This window comes from Arvicanthis niloticus, unplaced genomic scaffold, assembly GCF_011762505.2.
Source record: "Arvicanthis niloticus isolate mArvNil1 unplaced genomic scaffold, mArvNil1.pat.X pat_scaffold_662_arrow_ctg1, whole genome shotgun sequence".
Lineage (NCBI taxonomy): Eukaryota > Metazoa > Chordata > Mammalia > Rodentia > Muridae > Arvicanthis > Arvicanthis niloticus.
In genome coordinates, this window is record NW_023046275.1 from 52,547 (window position 1) to 62,518 (window position 9,972).

Genomic DNA, 9,972 nt, shown 5'->3' on the forward strand with positions numbered 1-9,972 from the left:
GCCTGTAGTCCTCCTTAATAGCAGAGTGGCTAACAGTATAGGCTTCTGTTCAGCTGCCACCTTTGAGAAGCAGAAGCCGCCAGGCAGTGGTGGCGCACGCCTTTAATCCCAGCACTTGGGAGGCAGAGGCAGGAGGATTTCTGAGTTCGAGGCCAGCCTGGTCTACAGAGAGTTCCAGGACAGCCAGGGCTACACAGAGAAACCCTGTCTCAAAAAACCAAAAAAAAAAAAAAAAAAAAAAAAAAAAAAGCAGAAGCCAACAAGTGATACTCTAGTGTCTTAGCACAGACTATGCATGGAAGTCTAGATTTCCTGTTGTTACTAACTAGACAGGAAATTGGGAAAGACTAAAAAATGTTAGTTCTAAGACACCAAATCTAAGGCTCTAAAATAGAACCTTAGAATAGTCCAGTCATTTAGGTATAAATCAGGTTTTACTAAATTTCAGCTCCAAGATAAATCTGTGTGAAAGGTTAGTACGTAGGGCCTTTCTGTCCTCGAGGAAAGGAGTGCTACATTCCACAACTGAACCTTCACATCATTCTCTGCTGATAGAAAAACGGTTACTATCGTGAAGTGACAGTATTCCAGAATGTTTTGCAGTTTACTGCTTCTAGGTTGTCTGATTTTGTCTCCCTCTCTGTCTTTCTCCCTCACAGCTCTGGCTCTTCCAGCAAACCAGCAGGAGCTGACTCTACTCACAAGGTCCCAGTAGTCATGTTGGAGCCAATTAGAATAAAACAAGAAAACAGTGGACCACCTGAAAATTATGATTTTCCTGTTGTTATAGTAAAACAAGAATCAGATGAAGACTCTAGACCTCAAAATGTAATTATACCAGCACTTGCAGTACTAATTCCATTTAGGAGGCAAGAAAAGGATTTTCTAAATTGAGTTTCCCTCCTCTTATGACTCCAGACTGTGTCAAGTTGATATAAAACTAGCCAGCACAGTGTCTGATGTGTGATTTGAATTAGTAGCTACAATAAACCATCTTTACTGCTCACTTAGTCTTTAATTGTTGTAGCCATCGGGAGATTAAAGGGTCCCCTTCAGAACATGCATATATACATAAATGATATTGCCCTCTCTTTGGTTACAGACTAACTATCCAAGAAGCATACTTACCTCCCTCCTCCTAAATAGTAATCAGAGCTCCGCTTCTGAGGAAACCGTATTACGATCTGATGCGCCTGATAGTACAGGAGATCAACCTGGACTTCATCAAGAAAATTCCTCAAATGGAAAGTCTGAGTGGCCGGATGCCTCCCAGAAGTCCCCTGTGCATGTCGGAGAGACAAGGAAGGAGGACGACCCCAATGAAGACTGGTGTGCTGTTTGTCAAAATGGTGGGGAACTCCTGTGCTGTGAGAAATGTCCTAAAGTATTCCATCTTACATGTCATGTGCCCACATTGACAAACTTCCCGAGGTAAACAGTACGTCTGTCTAAAGTATGAAACAGGGTTAGGAGTGCTAGAGCTTCTTAGCTGGCATGTGCGTGCCCAGGGGACTGTATATAAAAGGACAGTGTTCCAGAGCAAAGGGGGTGTAATTGGACAGGAATGACGTGGGAGGGGTAGGGGAGGGGATACAACTGGACAGGAATGATGTGGAGCGGGAGAGGGGATACAACTGGACAGGAATGATGTGGAGCGGAGGAGGGGATACAACTGGACGGGAATGACGTGGAGCGGGAGAGGGGATACAACTGGACAGGAATGACACAGAGTGGGAAGGGAAGGCAGAGAAGGGATTTTTTAAATCTAACAGTTGTAATGAACTTTTGACAATTGTTATGAAGATTTAAATTCCATTTGGCACAAGTGTGTGCTCTAAAGTCCCTACAATTTCCTGTTCTCTGCTTTCTAGTCTTTATGCTTGTCAGAAAGCTCATCGGTTAAGATAAACAGTCATAGGCTCTCTCTGGGCCCTTGTGGCACACACCTGTAACCAAGCATGGAGGAGATAGAGGGAGGGTCACAAGTGTGATGTTTACTCAGACATTGATGTTAACTTCTTAGACCTTTGCATCAAATATCTGCTATTTCTTCTCTATACTGCCTTGTGCCTAGTAGTATGTGATAAATAGGCAAAGGATAAAACCCATTCCAAAGAAACTACTCATAGGTGGCCTGCAGGGGGTGGGAACATGGTGGGGAGATCTGACATCCTCAGAACTGAAAGGTACATTATCCCAACAGTGGAGAATGGATTTGTACTTTCTGCCGAGACTTATCTAAGCCAGAAGTTGAATATGATTGTGATGCTCCCAGTCACCACTCAGATAAAAGGAAAAGTGAAGGCCTTACTAAATTAACTCCAATAGATAAAAGGGTAAGTTTTTAACATTTCCACGCTAGAGTATTAGGACATGTTTTGTTACATGCATTGATTTTAAACTGAATTCTTTCACCTTTAAGTCTGTCTGTCTCTCTCTCTCTCTCTCTCTCTCTCTCTCTCTCTCTCTCTCTTTCTCTCTCTCTCCCCTCTGTACTCAGAAGAATCTGTAGTAAGCTATAGTGTGTGTGCGCGCGCGCGCGCGTGCGTGTGTGTGTGTGTGTGTGTGTGGTGTGTGTGTGTGTGTACACTTGTGTGTGAGCTTTCATCCATGCATCTACGTATAGATGCATGGTTGCATCTGGTCTAGACCAGAGGTTATCCTAACATATCTTCTTCCTCCTTTGCTTTTCACCTTACTTTTGAGACAGGTCCTGTCACTGAACCTGGAGCTCACTGGGCTAGAGTGGCTTAGCTAGCAAGTACCTGATATTCACTTGTTTCCCCATTCTCCCTCCCGTCAGTTACAGGTGGATGCTGATGCTACCATGCTTGGCTTCTTTGCTTAGATTATACGGATCCAAATCCAGGTGCATAGAAAAAGCACTTGACCCACTGAACTTTTTAATTAAAAAGAAAACTATATTAACTAGGCATTTAAAATCCTATATTTGAGCAGAGTAAACTGTATATCCCTTATAGATAGAGCTGGCCTTGGGTTGGGAGGGATAGTGTTAGGGAGGGAGGGAGGGAGAGAGAGAGAGAGGGAGGGAGGGAGGGAGAGAGAGGGAGGGAGGGGAAGGCTGCCTAGGCAGTCAGCCCTAAATTTCCACCTCTCTGCTGCTGGGATTGCAAGTATACATCAGGGTACCTAGCTTCCTTACCTTCCGTCTCAGAATTTAACCCAGGTGCTCCCTACTTTACTGACTGAACCGTCTCTTCAGTCCACCTAAATCTTGGCTATTTTTGGCAGGGCCAAGAAGAGAGAAGACTCACTGTGTAGCCATGTGTAGCCCAGGCTAGCCTAACTCTCTGGGTAACATACTGGTCTTGAATGAACAGCATTCCACTTGGCTCTGCATTCCAAGTACATGCCCAGCCTTGTTCTGTGTTTCTGATTTTTTGTTTTATTTGTTATTGTTAGTTTTGTTTTGTTTCTTTGAGACAGCGTATCACTGTTAGTCTAGTCATCAAACAGCAATCCTCCTGCCTCAGCTTTCCAAGTTCTGGATTATAGGAATGGGCCACCATGCATAGCTTTAGTCTGAGCTTTTAAATTTTGTTTACCTTAATTTCTTTCTGTCTTGTTTCATTTTATCACTGGTTTTCAGAATCTTTTTGAGAATTGACAGATTTACTTTTTGATTTAATGTTCTTGGAAAGAATCCATACTTTGACCACATGAAATTTTATTTAACATTTAGGGGTGTGTGTGGTGTGGGTGGGTGGGTGTGTATTTGTTTTTTGTTTGTTGTTTTTCGAGACAGGGTTTCTCTGTGTGTAGAAACTTCCAGGCTGTCCTGGAACTCACTCTGTAGACCAGGTTGGCCTCGAACTCAGAAATCTACCTGCCTCTGCCTCCCAAGTGCTGGGATTAAAGGCGTGTGCCACCACCGCCCGGCTTTAGGTATGATTTTTTATTACTAAAAAATTTATCAAAATATATTTTTAGAAAAGAAACTATGAAAATTGACATCTAAGATGTGCTAGTGCACTGTATGTTCCCTGGGAGGCAGGCGCTCCCTGGTGGTGAGGGGCGGAAGTAGCAGAACTCACAACAGGACACTTCTGTTTGTAAGAGAGAAAAGAGAGCTCTTACCAGGGAAAAGGCTGTAGCACTACATTTTAATAAGTGTGTGAGCTTCCGCCAGTGACTGCTGATTCACACAGCAGAGACTGGAGTGACGGGGTAATGGGGAGGCACTCACCTTGACGAACAAATGTGTATTCCCTAGTGTGATTGGCTTATTCACCCAATTACAGGGACTCTCAGATCCATACCCCTAAGTTGTTACTAATTCAGATGGCAAGCAAAACCAAAGATTCAGTGTCCTTACTGATTCCCTGGGCTTTAATTTTTCATTTGAGACCTGTGAATCTTTCAGAAAATAAGCTTATGACTTCATTCTCATTTGTATTTTTCATTAGAAATGTGAACGCCTGCTTCTGTTTCTTTACTGCCATGAAATGAGCCTGGCTTTCCAAGACCCTGTCCCTCTAACTGTAAGTATTAACGCGATGTGTAGTGTTAACATGATGGGAGAATTTTTTAAATTTTATTATGAGAACTAATTTCTTTATTTTTTCTTATTTCAATAGTTTCTTATATCTAATCCAAATCTTTTGTGATCAGTCTTTGGGGGAGTCTGAACAGGGTGTGTGTGTGTCTGTGTGTGTGTGTGTCTGTGTGTGTGTGTGTTTGTGAGAGGATCACAGACTTAAGAGAACTCTCTGCTAGTTCTCCAGTAATCCCCCGGAATCTGCCTGTCTCTGTCTCCCCAGAGCTAGGATTATCAGAGTGTGCTGCCATGCCTGGCTTTTTACATAGGTTTGCAGAGGTGCTTGTGGTCAAACTCATGTCCTCATACACCACTAACACTTTGCTGACTGAGCCGTCTTCCAGACTCCTAATCCAAATCTTGAACACACACACCCCCCTCACTATGCTCCTGCATACTCTTCTCCCACTGGTTCCCTTTCTCTCACGCTTTCTGATGTACACATGTGCATGAGTAAGTGCTTTAAATCTAAGTTCCATATAAGATAGAAGACTGAATCTGTCTTTGACTTCCCACATTGCTCGCTCGGTCTTGTTTCCTCAACAGCACTGCTCTTGCTCCCTTCACACAGACCCACTGTGCTTGCATGTCCTGTACAGCATTTCTCCTTCTGAGTTGCTTAGTTCACTTAGCGTGATGGTCTCAAGCTTCATTCCTGTTCCTACAAAGGAGCTGATTTCACTAAACAGATAAATGCATGTTAGTGGCAATTGGCTGATAATGTCTATTTATTTCTTGGGTATCCTTCTCATCCTGCCCAGTTTACTTTTATATTGGGATGTTTTTTATGTTTTCTGTATCTTAGAAGGCTTATATGGCATGAGTTGTTGGGGACAATAGCCACTTTTTTTTTTTTTTTAAATAAAGATCTCTCTAGTTTATAGGTCTAGACTTATAAAAACTAAGTAGAATTTAATTATGGAAAAAAGCTGAGAATCATTCAGATAGATAGATAGATAGATAGATAATAAAATGTACATATATGATATATATATATATATCAAATAGATGAAAGCGATCTATACTGAAAGTATGATATGACTTTGATACCTATAGAATACTAGAAAGAAGCCCATTCTTAAAATATTTTCTCCATCTGTAATGTATGAAAGTTCTTTCTGAAATTGAATAAACTTTGTTTTAGTTTTCTTTACTGTTGTGGTTGGGTTGGGTTGGGTTGGGTTGGGTTGGGTTTTCTAAGACAGAATCTCATGTATCTCAGGTTGGCCTCAAACAGTCTAGAGGGAAATGACTTTGAGCTTCCTGACCTCCTATCTCCACCTTCTAGTGACATTTACACTTATGGTTTGTTGGGTCTTAAAAATTAATGTAAACTAGAAAAAAGAAAACTCATAAATAATTTAGCTCAAGACAGTCAATTTTATGGTATAAAATATTACAGTTAAATAATTGTTATTGTTTACTGTGAATATATAGCTCATTGTGTAGCACTGGCTGGCCTGGAAGCCATTCTGTAGACCATGCTGGCCTTGAACCTGCAGGGATCCTCCTGCACCAGCAGTCCAGTTCTGATATTTAGGTTTTTATATTTAAGTTTTTAGAAGTAAGAGTTTTCTAAGGGCACTGCAGATTAAACCCATACATGCACGCACGCACGCACGCACGCACGCACGCACGCAGCTACTAAGCTATAGCTCCAGTCCAAAAAAGGAAATAAGAACTTCAGGGAAAAGTAGCTTTCATACCCAAAAGGAGCAGGGTAGAGAAGATGGAAGTTCGTGCCAATATGTACCTAAAAATATAACCCAAAATTGTTGCTTTTTATGCTTCTGACTTACATTTCTATTAACAGTACCAGCAGTTAACCACAAGTTAACACCTTTGTCTTGATAAATAAAGGGTTTCATAAAAATCACCTCATTAATTCTCTGAAATTGCCAAGATTATTGATCTGGAATATACCCAGATTTTCAGCAGGTTTAAATCATGTTGTAGGATCATTCTCGTGAGTATCAAAGCTGAGAATCCAGCTTTTCTCTACGGGGAATAGTACAAGACAAAATCCTGTTGATCCATCCTTTTTAAAATTGGTATGTTTGCTTGTTTTAGAAACAGGGTCTTATTCTCTAGCCTTTGCTGGCCTGGCTGCACTCACTGTCTAGATCGGACTGTCAAGTAGATATGGAAGTCATAGAGATCCCACTGCCTCTGCCTCCCAGTGCTGGCACTAAAGACTCACACCAGCACATCAAATATCCAAGATAATGTTGCTGGGTAGAGCAGTCGTGCTTTACAAATACTCACTTATTCTTTTGTTTCCTTTCTTTTTTTCAACTCCTGACTAACCTGGAATTTCCTATGTAGATCAGGCTAGTCTCCAACTCATAGATCTCCTTTCTTCTCCCTCCCAGGCATTGCGATTAAAGGTGTGTGCCACCATACCCAGCTTAGTAATTATTTTTTTTTAACAGTGAAGAGGGAGCACATAGGAGCTTTAAAGGAAAACACTACGTAGTGTTTGATGGCCTGGAGCTCCTTTTTCCATTACAATTCATTGTTAACTAGGTCACATAGTAATTCTAGTCTTAAAATCCATTGTTAACTAGGTCACATAGTAATTCTGTTCCTAGTTTTCTGAATAACCTCCATACTGATTACCATCATGGCTGAATTGACTTACATTCCCACCAGTAGTATATAATGGTTCCATTTTCCCCCTAATCCTCATCAACATTTACCGTGTGTGTGTGTGTGTGTGTGTGTGTGTGTGTGTGTGTGTGTGTGTGTGTGTGTGTGTGTGTTTTCATCCCTTAATGGTAGCCATTCTGGCTGGCATAAGATAGAATCTCAATGTAATTTCAGTTTTCGTTTTCCTGATAACTAACATTAATACACATTTTTTCCGTAATGCTTATTGGCCATTTATACTTTAATCTCTTCTGGTTTAAATGTTCATAGGACACTGTACAGTGAAGATATTTGCACATTCAAATTTATTATAGCACTGTGCACAGTAGCTAATAGAATAAGCCTAGCTGTTCATCAGAAGATAGTTAGATTTAAAAAGTACTATGTATTGCTGAGTGGTAGTGGCATGTGCCTTTAAATCCCAGCACTTAGGAGGCCAAAGGAGGTAGATCTTCAAGTTTAAGGCCAGCCTGTTCTACAGCGCTACATACAAAGAAACTCTGTCTTGACAAACAACAGAACAAAGTTATATATGCATAACGGACTTTTAGTCAGCCATAAAGACTGAAATTATGTTGTTTTCTAAAAAATAAGATATGTAGAGATAATTCTATGAATGCAGAAAGGTATTGCATATTTTCTCTCAAGTATGAGTCTGCTGGTATTTTTATATATATGCATGCCTGGGAATTGGGGAGGGAAGACCTTTGGTATAAGTCTTGATACACATAATTATCTGTATGATACCCAACATTATATACAGTAAATATATACCAGAATAAAATGTTAAGTTTTTAGAAAAAGTGACACAAACCTGTGTGAAAACATACTTGTAAATGTTTGTTTCTTTGATTTTGTTTTTCATCAATGACAAACTAACATGAAGAAAAATAGCATATACTATAGGACCGGGTGCAATTTACTTATTTATATTATAATAACTCATTTGTTTTATAAGGTGCCTGATTATTATAAAATAATTAAAAACCCAATGGACTTGTCAACCATCAAGAAAAGACTTCAGGAGGATTATTGCATGTATACAAAGCCTGAAGATTTTGTAGCTGATTTTAGATTGATCTTTCAAAACTGTGCTGAATTCAATGAGGTGAGATGGGGCGAGGCCACAGCAATGTGGAGAGTGATCTTAACCAGACAGCTTGCCAGCAGTGAGGTCCCAAGATGTCTGTCCTAGAGTAAGTGTGCAGTGTCTCGTGTACCAGGGTGGGGCAGAGCTTGCTAGAAGGCTTATCCACACTGAGTTTGCAAAGTTTATATGTGGTAAGTGCAAATACAAGCTGGCCTGAGGCTGAGGTAGTTTAGAGTAAGGATTCCCCATTCCTTCCTTTTATTTGCAGGCTATGCACTTTGACTTCTGAATTTATCTTGAAATAGTAAGGATGTACTAAACAGTTCTCATTTAAATATCTTCTTGTGTCACTTTATGTAAACTGTGTCTTTTCTGTTCTGTTTGTTCTTTTGTTTTTCATCCTACCCATGATATCTTGTCACCTTGCTGATGTGACCCATCTATAGTCACCACTCCTTCTGGAAGGACTTAGTAAAAAGCATAGCCCCAGACTAGTGTTTGTTTATATTAGTGACATTCCCTAAGTACTTGCCCAACAGTTTCAGTTGTGTGCCAAATAGGAACAGGATTGTGAAAGATTATTTTGATTAATAAATTAAAACGTGGGTCTTTTGGGTGTTAATTCCTACCTTTATTTTTATCCCACAGCCTGATTCTGAAGTAGCCAATGCTGGTATAAAACTTGAAAGCTATTTTGAAGAACTTCTAAAGAATCTTTATCCAGAAAAAAGATTTCCTAAGCTAGAATTCAGGCCTGAAGCAGAAGACTGTAAGTTCAGTGACGACTCAGATGATGACTTTGTACAGCCCCGGAAGAAGCGCCTCAAGAGCTCGGAGGACCGCCAGCTGCTTAAGTAAAGCACTGCTGGCCCAGTGCACTATTGTGCTAGAGATTTTTTTTTTTTTTTAAATTAAAGAAAGCAAAAGCCTTGTCAGTGATCTAAGATCACAACAGAGCAGGGTTTGTGAGATCTCTGGTCTGTTTTCTGTTTCCTGGACTGTGATTTCTTTAATAACCTATTTCTTTAACCTCTTGTCATTGATAATAAAAAGAAGAAGAAGAAGAAAGGAAATGTGTATAAGAATAAAAGAAGAAAGAAAAAGTAGAAAAAGAAGAAACAGCAAAGAAGGAAAAGACATTCTTCCCACTTGTTGGATTTCCTACAGCAGCCTGGAGTAAGAGCTACAATAGAGAGAAATAGAGTTTGAAGTAAGTTGAGATTTTAGTGTGACTTGGATGTGTGCTAATCCATTTTTAGACGGTTACTTCATTACCCTTTAATTATGGCCAACTGTAAGGAGATAGGTTTACTGTTCTTAAAAGAAGTCCTCCCCAAACGTGAGTGGGAAGCAGAGTTCTTTCCCAGGCTGCCTGCCAGAAAAGGTGTAGACAGATGCTATTAAGACACCAAATAGTGTCCATGTAAGATGGCAAATGCATTAAAAAAAAATCAGGAAACGAAAATGTTTGGTTATTGTTTTTTTTTATCTTGTCAGAGATGCTGGGCATAGCAGGTCTTCAGGGCCATTCTTTCATGTATTGCTAGATCAGCCTTTTGTTCAGCTTCCTTGAGGGAAGTAGTAAGTATGAGTGTTACATGTTGCTGTTGATCCGCCTCCCCAAACCCCCCACTCTACCCCTTACTTTGCAGAGCTGGTACAGCAAGACTAGTGG

The 9,972-nt window shown here is 40.4% G+C and overlaps 1 pseudogene; it reads left to right on the forward strand.

Annotated features, from left to right (window-relative positions):
- Nucleotides 1–9,762, forward strand: part of LOC117702295 (transcription intermediary factor 1-alpha-like) — a 57,988-nt pseudogene extending 48,226 nt beyond the window's left edge.
- The last annotated feature ends 210 nt before the right edge of the window (nucleotides 9,763–9,972 follow it).